At 42.1% G+C, this 13757-nt stretch overlaps 1 protein-coding gene across 2 annotated transcripts in view; it reads right to left on the minus strand.

Annotated features, from left to right (window-relative positions):
- STK32B (serine/threonine kinase 32B) overlaps window positions 1-13757 on the minus strand; it is a 405107-nt gene that overhangs the window by 230917 nt on the left and 160433 nt on the right. The gene's annotated exons all lie outside the window — the stretch shown is intronic.

A 13757-nucleotide genomic window follows, 5' to 3' on the forward strand; every position in this document is an offset into this window, starting at 1 on the left:
TTATTCTACTAGTGAAAGTAGAAATACCACTGATTATAAGTGTTAATCACTCAGTTGTGTCTCACTCTTTGTGGCCCCATGGACTGTAGCCCATCAGTCTCCTCTGTCCATGGGATTCTCCAGGCAAGAATACTGGAGTGGGTTGCCATTCCCTTCTCCAGGGGATCTTTTCAACCCGGGGATTGAACCAGGTCTCCTGCATTGCAGGCAGATTCTTTACCATCTGAGCCACCATGTAAGCCCATACAACCTACTACTTCCTTCAAACAGCAGATTCTGGAACATCAACATTGAAGGAGTTAGATTCATAGAGTTGGATCCATAGATCCTTAACCCACCATCCTGGTGGACGAGGCAGTAACAAAGAGAAGGATGTGAACTGCTTCCATACAGGCCATCTCTAAGGAATAGAAATAGCCAGACACCCTCAGAGGAACAGTTTCCTTCAACATACCAGTTATTTTCTATAGAGAAAGGAGGTGTAAGTGAAGCCATATATCTAATTACTCAGAAATCCAATAAAGTTATGAGAAGCATGAAGAAATGATGACAGCAGCTTATTCTCCAGTAAATTTCTCATAGGACGGTTTGGATTTTTTTTAGTAGAAATTCTTATTTGGGATGTCAACTTGATAAAGAGGAGAGCACAGAAATGGTTCTCACTGCCACTGTTCTAGTTGATTACTGCAACAGGAACCTCACTCGCCTCCCACCTCTGCTCTTTCTGCCTACTTTCAAGGCCACACTCCCAGGAGATCCAGCCACAGAATAAATTATTTCATGCTACCACACTCTACTTAAAATCCTGTGTAGCCTCATTGTCTTCAGATGAAATCTAAAGTCCTAAGCCTAGTATATGAGGTTCTTAAATATCTCCTCTGTCTTTTCAGCCTCAGCCCAGTTGTTTGGTGTTTTGCATTTCATGTTTCTGTTCCTGTCATCTGCTTATGCATGAAACACCTTCTCTCTCCCTCAAACTGACCTGCAACCTGTCCCCCACTGTTCAGTATTCAGCTCAGAGGTCATCTTTACCAGAGAGCCCTATGTGACCTCAGCAGGCTGGCATGCACATCACACTGTCCTGGGATTTCTTGAATACTTGTTAATCATCACAAAAGGACTTGTACTCATTGAAAGTTGGAACCCTGTCCTACTGATCTTTAGACTCTCAAAGATTATCACAGTGCCTGGCACAAACCCAGAGGCAGTGGATGGATGAACAACGGAAAGAAAGTTTCAGGACCCTGGTCAGTTCCCTAGGCCTTCTTTCACTCATGGTTCCTGAAGCCATATTGAGTGAGGATTCTGGAGTTATTCTCATCTTCTCTTTGGGACTCTCAACTGCTAAGAATACCTCCTACCCTATAGGCTGACCTTCATAGTTCTTACCCACAAGGTTCAATCCTTTATCTGGCTTCTCATAAGCTGTGAAAGTGCTGCACTCATATGCCAGCAAATTTGGAAAACTCAGCAGTGGCCACAGGACTGGAAAAGGTCAGTTTTCATCCCAGTCCCAAAGAAAGGCAATGCCAAAAAATGCTCAAACTACCACACAATAACACTCATCTCACATGCTAGTAAAGTAATGCTCAAAATTCTCCAAGCCAAGCTTCAGTAATACATGAACCGTGAACTTCCAGATGTTCAAGTTGGTTTTAGAAAAGGCAGAGGAACTAGAGATCAAATTGCCAACATCCGCTGGATCATTGAAAAAGCAAGAGAGTTCCAGAAAAACATCTATTTCTGCTATATTGACTATGCCAAAGCCTTTGACTGTGTGGATCAAAATAAACTGTGGAAAATTCTGAAAGAGATGAGAATATTAGACCACCTGACCTGCCTTTTGAGAAACCTGTATGCAGGTCAGGAAACAACAGTTAGAACTGGACATGGAACAACAGACTGGTTCCAAATAGGGAAAGGAGTATGTCAAGGCTGTATATTGCCACCTTGCTTATTTAACTTCTATGCAGAGTACATCATGAAATGCTGGGCTGGAAGAAGCACAAGATGGAATCAAGATTGCTGGGAGAAATATCAATAACCTCAGATATGCAGATGACACCACCCTTATGGCAGAAAGTGAAGAGGAACTAAAAAGCCTCTTGATGAAAGTGAAAGAGGAGAGTGAAAAAGTTGGCTTAAAGCTCAACATTCAGAAAACGAAGATCATGGCATCCGGTCCCATCACTTCATGGCAAATAGATGGGGAAACAGCGGAAAGAATGTCAGACTTTATTTTTGGGGGCTCCAAAATCACTGCAGATGGTGATTGCAGCCATGAAATTAAAAGACGCTTACTCCTTGGAAGGAAAGTTATGACCAACCTAGACAGCATATTGAAAAGCAGAGACATTACTTTGCCAACAAAGGTCCATCTAGCCAAGGCTATGGTTTTTCCTGTGGTCATGTATGGATGTGAGAGTTGGACTGTGAAGAAAGCTGAGCTCCGAAGAATTGATGCTTTTGAAGTTTGGTGTTGGAGAAGACTCTTGAGAGTCCCTTGGATTGCAAGGAGATCCAACCAGTCCATTCTAAAGCAGATCAGTCCTGAGTGTTCTTTGGGAGGACTGATGCTAAAGCTGAAAGTCCAGTACTTTGGCCACCTCATGCATAGAGTTGACTCATTGGAAAAGACTCTGATGCTGGGAGGGATTGGGGGCAGGAGGAGAAGGGGATAACAGAGGATAAAATGGCTGGATGGCATCACCAATTCGATAGACGAGAGTTTCGGTGAACTCCAGGAGTTGGTCATGGACAGGGAGTCCTGGCGTGCTGCGATTCATAGGGTCGCAAAGAGTCAGACATGACTGAGTGACTGAACTGAACTGAACTGAATTCATCTACTTCCTATTTATAAGCCTAACTCAAGACACTATTATCTCTTTCCTGGGCCATCACAAAAGCCTTCTAAATAGGCTGTTTACTATGCTCCCTAATCTGTCTTACCCACAAAAGTCAGAGTGAGCTTTTAAACACACAAATCAGCATGGCAGACTAAAGGTGGACACCAAATTCTTTGCCACCACCCCCATCAGTAGGTGCAATCTACTTATGCTCCCTTTGCGTCTGGGCTGGCCCAGTAGCTTGTGTTAACTAACAATGAGGCAGAAGTGTCTCTGTGTAACTCCCAGGGCTGGGTCTTGAGTAACAGCAGTAAAAATTTAAGCCATTTATAGAGCCCTGAGAGGTTGATAATGAGGTACTTGACCCACTGATGTATCACATGGAAAACAATAACAACAACAACAACAATAATAAGGGGTAAATATATATATAATGGAATATTACTCAGCTATAAAAAGGAATGAAATTTGGTCATCTGTAGACATGTGGATGGACCTCGAGTCTATCATATACAGTGAAGTAAGTCAGAAAGAGAAAAACAAATATTGTATGTTAACACATATATGTGGAATCTAGAAAAATGAAGCAGATGAACCTATATGCAGGGCAAGAATAGAAACATAGACATAGGTAAGGGACTTGTGGACACAGTGGGTGTGGAGGGGAGGGGAGGGTGAACTGGGAGATTAGGATTGATATATATACACTCCCATGTAAAAGAGATAGCTAGTGAGAACCTGCTACATAGTAGAGGGAGCTCAGTTTGGTGCTCTGTGATGACCTAGAGGGTGGAACGTGGTGATGGAGTGGGAGAAGGTCCCAGAGGGAGGGGATAAAATGTACATACATAGCTGTTTCATTTCATTGTACAGCAGAAATTAAGACAACATTGTAAAGCAACTACACTCCAATAAAAAATAATAATACCAGCTTCCATTTAAGAAAAGTTCTTAGAAGGCCTAAGACCTTTTTAGATATATAAATTTCACCATGTCTTAAGATCCTATGAGGCTGGTAGTATTATCTCTATTTTTCAAATGAGAAGATTGTAGTTCCATAGATTAATTTTCTCAATAAACCAAGAGCAAGCATTGAAATCCTTGCCTAACTGACACTGACACTCTTGGTCCTTCCTGAAGGAGGATGCTCAAGTCATCTTTCCTCTCTCTTTTCCTTGCCCGTCCCCAAGACCAGATACGAATATTAAGAGACAAGTTCAACTGGGAAGAGATCTTATTTTCTCCAAATTAAAACAATAAGTCAGATGGGTTTCAGATGCCACATTGCATAACAGTGATATTTGTCCTGCCCTAAGAAACTCCCCACAAGTACAAGGGTCAATCCCGTAATTAAAGCCATATGTTAACCAGTGCCCTCATTTGCTCACTCCCTCCTTCCAAGTTTCGTTGCTCTTCAAACCACACTAATGAGGGAGAAAGGCACTGGCACACCTCCATAGCTTCAATAACAGCAAAATCTGTGATCAGGGACACTCTTCTGCCTGCTTCCTCCCCCATCACCCCTTCACCTTCACTACTCCCACCGCTTCTTTCTCGTAAAATGCAGAATGACCTTCTGGCCAGGAAGAATGAAAAGTACTTCAATTCTGTAGGTCAATGGCATTTTTATGAACCCTAAATTATATCAGACAATCATAATCTTGCCTTTAGGTCAAAGAATGCAAAATTATGCCTCCTCCAAATCAATTTAATCTATAATTTAAATTACTGACTGCTCACGGGGGGCCAGCACCATGGTGATAGTCACAGGGCAATGCAATCAGCCTCAAGGATGCTGAGCATTGGCAGTTCTCCCAACTACATAAGCTGGGTTTGCTGTGCCTAAGCTATTTATTTATCATGTCACTGGCACACACACACACACACACGCACAAAAGGGGATGGCAAAGGATGAGATGGTTAGACAGCATCACTGACTCAATGGACATGAATTTGAGCAAACTCCAGGAGACAGTGGAGGACAGATGAGCCTGGGAGATTACAGTCCATGGGGTTGCAAAGAGTCGGTCACAACTTAGCGACTGAACAACAACAACAAATCAATATAAATCAACAAAACAAACATCACACCCACTTCACCTGGTTAAAAGCCCCATGGGTCTTATGGGCTTCTGATTGACCTTGGAATAAAAACTAGACATCTGAAGCTAGTTCAGAAAGCACCTCCACCTCCCCCAGGCTTTTCCTCCCTTCCTGCACATCTACCATGCCGGCTGTCTCCACACGCCTTGTATTTATGTGCCGTCCATCTTCACCCGTGCAAAGAACTTCTCACTGCTCCATCTGCCTTCTTCAGTCTGACAAACTCCAGTCTATGTTTCAGGTCACAGCTCAAAAATCACTTTGGCGAGGAGGCTTCCCTGACTCTGACCCAGTGACCAGATGAGGTCCCCTACTTTATACTCTCGGAGTTTCTCAACCTTTCCCTGTCACGACAAACATGGCACTTTGCTGTTTGTATTTACACTAAGTTCCACTGGACCATGATGGTAAAGGTTGTATCCTTGATAGATAACAAATGCCTCGCACCTAGATAAATGGATATTATTTGTCTCTAGCAGAAGCCCTCAAAATGTGGTCCCCAGACCAGCAGCATGACATCCCCCAGAGACCTGTCAGAGATGCAGATGCTCTGGTTTTATCCCAGACTTACAGAATCAGAAACTCTAAGGGCAGGCCAGAAGGCAGTGCTTTTAGCAAGCTCTCCAAGCAATTTTGATGTGCACTGAAGTTTGAGACCCATTGGTCTTAGAAAATTAATTAATTAAGGTATAGTTGGAGGACTTCCCTGGTGGTCCAGTGATTAAGAATCTGCCTTGCAGTGCAGGGGAGAACTAAGATCCTACATGCCTTGAAGTGACTAAGCTTTTGAATTGCACCCACATGCCACAACCTCTGAGCCCATGTGCTACAGAGCCCAAGTGCCACAACTGGAGAGCTCATGTGCTGCAACTACTAAAGCTATCAATTCGGTCAGTTCAGTTCAGTTCAGTTGCTCAGTTGTGTCCGACTCTTTGCGACCCCATGGACTGCAGCATGCCAAGGTTCCCTGTCCTTCACCAACTCCCGGAGCTTGTTCAAACTCATGTCCATCGAGTTGGGGATGTCATCCAACCATCTCAGCCTCTGTTGTTCTTTAGATCATGAACTAAAGCAATGCATGCAATCCAAGATCCCATGTACTACAACTTGGAGAAGAAAACGGCAATCCACTCCAGTATTCTTGCCTGGAGAATTCCATAGACAGAGGAGCCTGGCGGGTCCATGGGGTCACAAAGAGTTGGACACAACTGAGCAACTGAGTACCAGAGGTACTCAGGGGTAGCAAAAAAAAAAAAAAAAAGTTAAAAAAATGAAATATACTTGGTTTGCAATATTGTGTCAGCTCCAGGTGTACAGTTATTCAGATATGTGTGTGTGTGTGTATATGTTATTACAAAATATTGAGCATACTTCCACATGCTATATAGTAAGTCTCTGTTGGTTAACTACCTCTGTTGTTCAGTTGCTCAGTCATGTCCGACTCTTTGTGACCCCATGGACTGTAGCCCACCAGGCTTCTCTGTCCATGGGATTCTCCAGGCAAGAATACTGGAGCGTGTTGCTGTTTCCTTCTCAAGGGGATCTTCCCAGATTAGGGATCGAACTCATGTCTCCTATACTGGCAAGCAGATTCTTTACAACTAAGCCACCTGGAAAGCCCTAACTATTTACTTCTGAACAGCACCAAGAATCAGTGATCTTTAATACGAAGGCACTCACACTGGAACAGGTAAAACTTAACCCTGCTCAACCACGAAAGGCAAGACTGGAACCAATGGGTCGATATCCTTTGCAGGCTGATTTTGGATAAGGGACAGGAGGGATTTTCCCACAATCAGTCAAGTTTCATAACAGAATGCCCCTAAGAAAGAGAGCAGGGCACACCAGGCCCCTAGCTGTGCAGGTACATTTTAGAGTTACACTCAATAAACGGTGACTTGAATGGTGGAGAAGAGATTGCTGAGTCAGATAATACCAGCTGCCACGTTTCTGTTCATCTCAAAGACTCTTGGAGGCACCCCAGGTGTGCCTTCGTTCAGTTCAGTTCAGTTGCTGTCATGTCCGACTCTTTGCGACCCCATGGACTACAGCACACCAGGCCTCCCTGTCCATCACCAACTCCCGGAGCTTACTCAAACTAATGTCCATTGAGTCGGTGATGCCATTCAACCATCTCATCCTGTCGTCTCTTTCTCCTCCTGCCTTCAATCTTTCCCAGCATCAGGGTCTTTTTCAATGAGTCAGTTCTTTGCATCAGGTGCCCAAAGTATTCGAATTTCAGCTTTATCATCAGTCCTTCCAATGAATATTCAGGACTGATTTCCTTTAGGATGGATTGGTTGGATCTCCTTTCAGTTCAAGGGACTCTCAAGACTCTTCTCCATCACCAAAGTTCAAAAGCACACAGAATTGTGCCTACTCTGAAGATTTAAAGGAGCATAATGAAGCTTGGAGGGGCTTAGGTAAAACGTCTTTTAATATTGAACAAATACAACAAAAACCATCAAGAGTCCTCTACCCAATTTCAGGAGAAGCTAAGCCATAAGGATTTTATAAATGGCTCTAAATTTTAAAAACACAATTAAATCTAAATGGGAAGCTGGTTGACTGAACAAAGAAAGTTCACGTCCAGGATATCTGAACAGGAGAAGCTGCTGTTATTGGAAATCAAAAGAAGAGTGTTCCCTGTGAAAGGTGCATTTATGTGCTGTCCCCTAATTGGAGCCGACTGAATAGATAATCATTTGGAGTGGAAATGATGTCAGAAGTCCTGCAGTCAAATTGGAGAAAGATGTAAAATCTGATTGAAGTGACTAAGATCTTTGAACACCTCCTGACAACAATCAACAGATCTACTCCCTATTTAGAAACTGCAATTCACACCACTGCCATACAGATTGCAGAACGGTTCCCTTTTGACTTCGAACTTAGAGTTAACTCGCTATGTTGTCTAGAGTACTTGACTCTGAAAGGGTCATGACTGACACCACAGAAGGCAAAGGATTCCACACAGTGTGGGGTCACTGTTTGTCCCTGAAATAGACGATTCAGTGATGATCCCACCTAACTGATGCTTTGCTTTCATGTAAAGGCCTTGAAAAGTGATGATCAGACTCTTAATACATCCATCATTCCCAGATGTCTTTGTGTCACAGTTTTGAATGGATGATCCAGCCCTTTCCACATACTGCTACCATTCATTTATCAACAAGAAAGAACTATGTGAGATTTCCTTGGTGGCCCAGTGGTTGACTCTGTGCTTCCACCACAGTGGGTGTGGATTCAACCCCTGGTTGGGGAATTAAGATCCTGCATGTTGTGCACTGTGGCCAAAAAAAAAAAAAAGAGCTATGTTAAGTAAGTAGCTTAGAGTCTCAATAACTTTCTTGATTTCTCTCTGGATGAAATGCTTTCTTGCTTCATCTTAAAACTTTAACCCTTTGTTTATATCTTTCTCAAAATAAAAACACAACTTTGGAAAATTTATGGTTCAGTTCAGTTCAGTTCAGTCGCTCAGTCGTGTCCGACTCTTTGCAACCCCATGAATCACAGCACACCAGGCCTCCCTATCCATCACCAACTCCCGGAGTTCACTCAAACTCATGTCCATCGCGTCGGTGATGCCATCCAGCCATCTCATCCTCTGTCGTCCCCTTCTCCTCACTGCCCCCAATCCCTCCCAGCATCAGAGTCTTTTCCAATGAGTCAACTCTTCACATGAGGTGGCCAAAGTACTGATTATGGTTACCAAAGGGTACCATAGGGGAAAGGGGGCTGAAAAAATAAGAGTTTGTGATTAACATATACATGCTACTATATATAAAATAGATAACCAACAAGGACCTACTGTATAGCACAGAGAAACATATTCAATATTTTGTAGTAACCTATAAGGGGGAAGAATCTGAAAAGGATATATGTGTATATATATATATATATATATATATATATATAGTGCACGGTATATATATGCATACATAATTGTTTCCTATTTTTAATTCATATTGACAGATGCTCCAAATCTGTGTGGTGTTTTTAGTTTGGTTTTTGAAGTACAGTTGTGTTAGTTTTAGATGTAAGAAAAGTGATTCAGTTATACACACACACACACACACACACACGTATATATATACCTGAATTGCTCTGCTGTACACCCAAAACTAACACAACTATTCTTCAAAAAACAGAATTAAAAAAACCTCACAAATCTGGAGCATTTGCCAATATGCACTAAAAATAGGGGGGGAAAATGACAATTTCAAGGAAAAAAATGAAAATTCAAATCTGTAAGGATCACAAATGTTAAAGAAGAATAATAATTATGTTAAGGAAAAATGAAAATTTGTCCCTGTATATACAATCTCTCCTGAATGTACAAAAATGGGCCAAAGCAAAAGAATAAAAACGTGCCAAGCAAACTGAGATGGAGATAGTTTGATTGATGGGATCATAAGAGATTTAAAATTTCTTCTTAATTTTCTCTTATTATTTATCAGGTTATAACAATTCATACTGTGTGACTGTGGTGCAGGGTTAGACAAACAGCAAAAGAAAGACAACCCTGAAACAAACCCATAGGTACAAAAAAATGATACAAGACACAGCAGGTCACTGAAGAAAGGGGGGACTTGTGCCCAAGAGGGAATATAATAAGTGATGCTGAAATAGTGGGCTCTCCAGAGGAACAAGACAAAACTCAATCTAAATATCACCATATACAACAATCAACACCTCACACCATATCTTTTGGATTTAAGAATCAAATGGGAAAAGCCAAATTTCAAACTGTTAGAAGAAAATACAGGAAAATCTCATTATAGTCTGGAGACTGGGAAAGATTTTTCAAAGATATATACTAACTTTAAAAAGAAAAAAAACTGGTCATTTACTTCCATTAAAGCTAGGATCATTTCTATAAAAATTCACCTCGCTCAGTTGTGTCCGACTCTTTGCAAGCCCATGGAGTATACAGTACATGGAATTCTCCAGGAGTGGGTAGTCTTTCCCTTCTCCAGGGGATCTTCCTAACCCAGGAATCGAACCCAGGTCTCACACATTGCAGGCGGATTCTTTACCCTCTGAGCACCAGGGAAGCCCAAGAATACTAGAGTGGGTAGCCGATTCCTTCTCCAGCAGATCTTCCCAGCCTAGGAATCGAACCAGGTCTCCTGCATTGCAGGCATCCGGATTCTTTACTAGCTGAGCTACCAGGGAAGCCCCCAAATTCACCATAACATGTGAATTCAAGCTATAAGTTGTAAGAAGATGTTTAACATATATAAATCAATAAGGAAAAAGACAATCTTAGAGAATGACTGTCTGAAACAGGGGGCAGAGAAGGCTTCCCCAAGAAAGCAATATTTGTGATTTTAATGAGGCAGGCTTCTCTACAGGGGGAGAAAGTTCAATTAAGAGGAGTGTTGAAGCCCACTCATTAAGCAGACCTAAGCTCTGTTCTTCAACAACCTTTGTGTCAGTTGTAAACACGATATTTGCATCTTTATTGACCTTACTTCTGGTTCATTTCTCAACTGGTGCCAAGCTGGGGTGGGTAAAAGAGAGGGAATGGTATTATTTATTAGACTCAAATCCCAACAGAAAAGAACCTGACTTTTATTCTGGATGGTTTTGAACAAGTATGACATGACCTGACTTCAGTTTTTGTGAAGTTCGTCCTGGTGGCTCTATGGAGAATAGACTCAGGGGCAGAGATGAAAGCTGAAGGATCATTAGTCGACTTTCACCAAACCCAGAGCAGGCAGCAGGGTGGCTTGGTGACAGGAGTGGAGGGATAATAAGCCATCACAGCCAAAGGAGTGTGGTATTGTATTGAATGGGGGAAGCGGGGGAAGGGCGACCAAAGATGAGACCTAGAATTCAATCAAAATGAAAATAATAGTGGATATGAATTGTCTTAAAGATAGAGGTGCTAATTCATAATGGCTCTATATATGGCTAATTAATAATGACTCAAATATAGATATACATAATTTTATTATATATTATTATACATTGTATATATTATTTATATAAAGAGGGTATTTCTATATATGCATTCATACTGATGCTGAAGCTGAAGCTCCAATACTTTGGCCACCTGATGCGAAGAGCCGACTCATTGGAAAAGGCCATGATGCTGGGAAAGATTAAGGGCAGGAGGAGAAGGTGGCAACAGAAGATGAGATGGTTGGATGGCATCACCATCCCAATGGACATGAGTTTGAGCAAACTCCAGGAGATAGTGAAGGACAGAGAAGCCTGGCATGCTTCAGTCCAAGGGATTTCAAAGGATCAGACACAACTTAGCTACTCAACAACAGTATACTATATGCATATAGTGCTTAGGTGCTCAGTCGTGTCTGACTCTTTGTGACCCCATGGACTGTAGCCTGCAGGCTCCTCTGTCCACAGAACTTTCTAGACTCCAGTATTTTCAAGAATAGTTCAGGGGATCTTCCCAGCCCAGGGATGGAATGTGCATCTGTCTCTTGTGTCTCCTGCAAGGCAAGCAGATTCTTTACCACTGCACCCCCTGGGAAGCCCATATATGCATATTTATATACATAAACATGATCAGGCTTTATCTGATATTTAGAGCAAGAGGATGCAGAGAATCTATTTTGTGGTGATGCAATAAGAAAACACAAAGAACGTAAACTTTGCCTTTTAAGAGAACAATGCCAACCTTCTGCTTGCAGTAATTAATTTCTCTCTGCCTGGGTCATCGGAAGCTGCTTTCAACTCACTCGGCAAGATTTCCTGTAGGTCTGCTCATCACTCATGAACATTTTATCCTTAAAACCGGCAGCCTCAACCTAGTGCAAATATGACATTTATGTCCAAATTGAATGTGCATAAAATGTCATCCTACCCTCAGCCCAGCACAGCAACTTCCAATTATATCATGTTTTAAGGGGTGATGACAAATGCAGGAGAGATCACCCAGTGGCCTTTGCTAAGATAACAGAATGGGAGCATTTGGATTAAATCACAGAGTGTCGAGGGCATTTTGACTTCAGGGGCGCCACAAGACTTTGATTAAGCCACCAATGGGTGGCTTCTTCAGAAGGATTATGGCGGGGCTGGGTTTCACCCACAGCTTTTGTACCTTTTATGGTCCACACAGACCCTATTAAAACAGAAGATCAAGAATTATGTTCCAAGAGCTCTTTATTAGGCTGGCAGCAAGGCCCCAGGCTGTAGGGAAGAGTTGGTTATTTTGTGAGGTGTCACATCTGAGCATTACTTTAGCAAATAACCCTGACTGCCTGGGGCCGGATCCTGGTCAGCCACGGGCAGCTGCACCACTTTGGACAAGTGTTTTCAGAATCCTGTGCTTCAGTTTCTCCATCTGTTAAATGTGAACACTAATCCCATCTACTTCCTTACTAATCGTGAGGATTAAAAAGGATGACTTGCAGAAAATACTATGTCTTGATGGGCTGGGGCAGTTGTAACAAAACACTGTGGACCAGGGGCCTTAAACAGTAAAAACAAACTGTTATACTTCTATGTTCTGGAGAGCAGAAGTCTAAGCTGAAGCTTCCAACAGATTTGGTATCTGGTTCACAGATGTTCTTCTTGCCGCATCCTCATGTAGTAGAAGGGCCAAGGGGGCTCTCTGGGGTCTCCTGTATAACGCGTTAATCTCATTCATGAGGCTCTGCCCTCATGATCTACGCTGAGTGCATGCTGAGTCACTTCAGTTGTGTCCGACTCTTTGCCAATCAATGGATTGTAGCCCGCCAGGCTCTTCTGTCCATGGGATTTTCCAGGCAAGAATACCCAAGTGGGTTGCCATGCCCTCCTCCAGGGGATCTTCCAAACCCAGGGAGCGAACCCACATCTCTTATGTCTCCTACATTGGCAGGTGAGTTCTTTACCACTAGTGCTACCTGGGAAGCCCCCTCATGACCTAATCACCTCTTAAAGGCTTCAGCTGCACACATCAGCATATTGGGGTTAGGTTTCAACAGATGAATTTTGTAGGACACAAACATTCGGGGTATAGCACACCAGAAGAGTCCGTGATGCACACTGTACATTTAAGAAAGACTAGTAGTAATATTATCTTTAAGTAGGACCACCTGCCTTAACTCTATCACTTTCCCTGGCACACAGTAGGGACAAAATAACCATTTGTTCCAAGGATAATGAATGAATTATCATCACACTCTCACCTTCAGTTTCCTCACAGGTACAAGGGGACAGTAATGTCACCTCCCAAGGCTGTCACAAAAATGAAATAATACGGCAGACAGCAAATAAATGGTAGCTCATAAAATGATCTTTAAAAGCCTTATTCACTGAACTAAAAACAAAATCAGAGACCAATGCAAAAAGACAACCTATGAAATGGGGAGAAAATATTTGCAAATGTTGTGACCAAAAAGGGCTTAATTTTCAAAATATACAAAGAGCTTATACAACTCACTAACAATAACTACAACAGCAAAAAAAAAAAAAAAAAAAAAACAGTCAAAAAATGGGCAGAAGACCTAATAGACATTTCTCCAAAGAAGATATACAGATGGCCAATAGGCACATGAAAAGATGCTCAACATCAGTAATTATCAAAGAAATGCAAATCAAAACTATGGTGAGGCATCACTTCACACCAGTCAGAATGGTCATCATTAAAAAGTCTCCAAATAACAAGCCCTGATGAGGGTGCAGAGAAAATGGAACAGTGTAGAAACACTGTTGATGGGAATGTAAATTGTGCAGAGCCACTGTGGAAAATAATATGGACATTCCTTAAAAAACTAAAAATAGAGTTGCCATGTGATCCATCAATCCCACTCCTGGGCATATATTCAGAGAAAACTCCAATTTGAAAAGATACAT

This window comes from Bos indicus x Bos taurus, chromosome 6 (assembly GCF_003369695.1).
Source record: "Bos indicus x Bos taurus breed Angus x Brahman F1 hybrid chromosome 6, Bos_hybrid_MaternalHap_v2.0, whole genome shotgun sequence".
NCBI classification, from domain to species: Eukaryota; Metazoa; Chordata; class Mammalia; order Artiodactyla; family Bovidae; genus Bos; species Bos indicus x Bos taurus.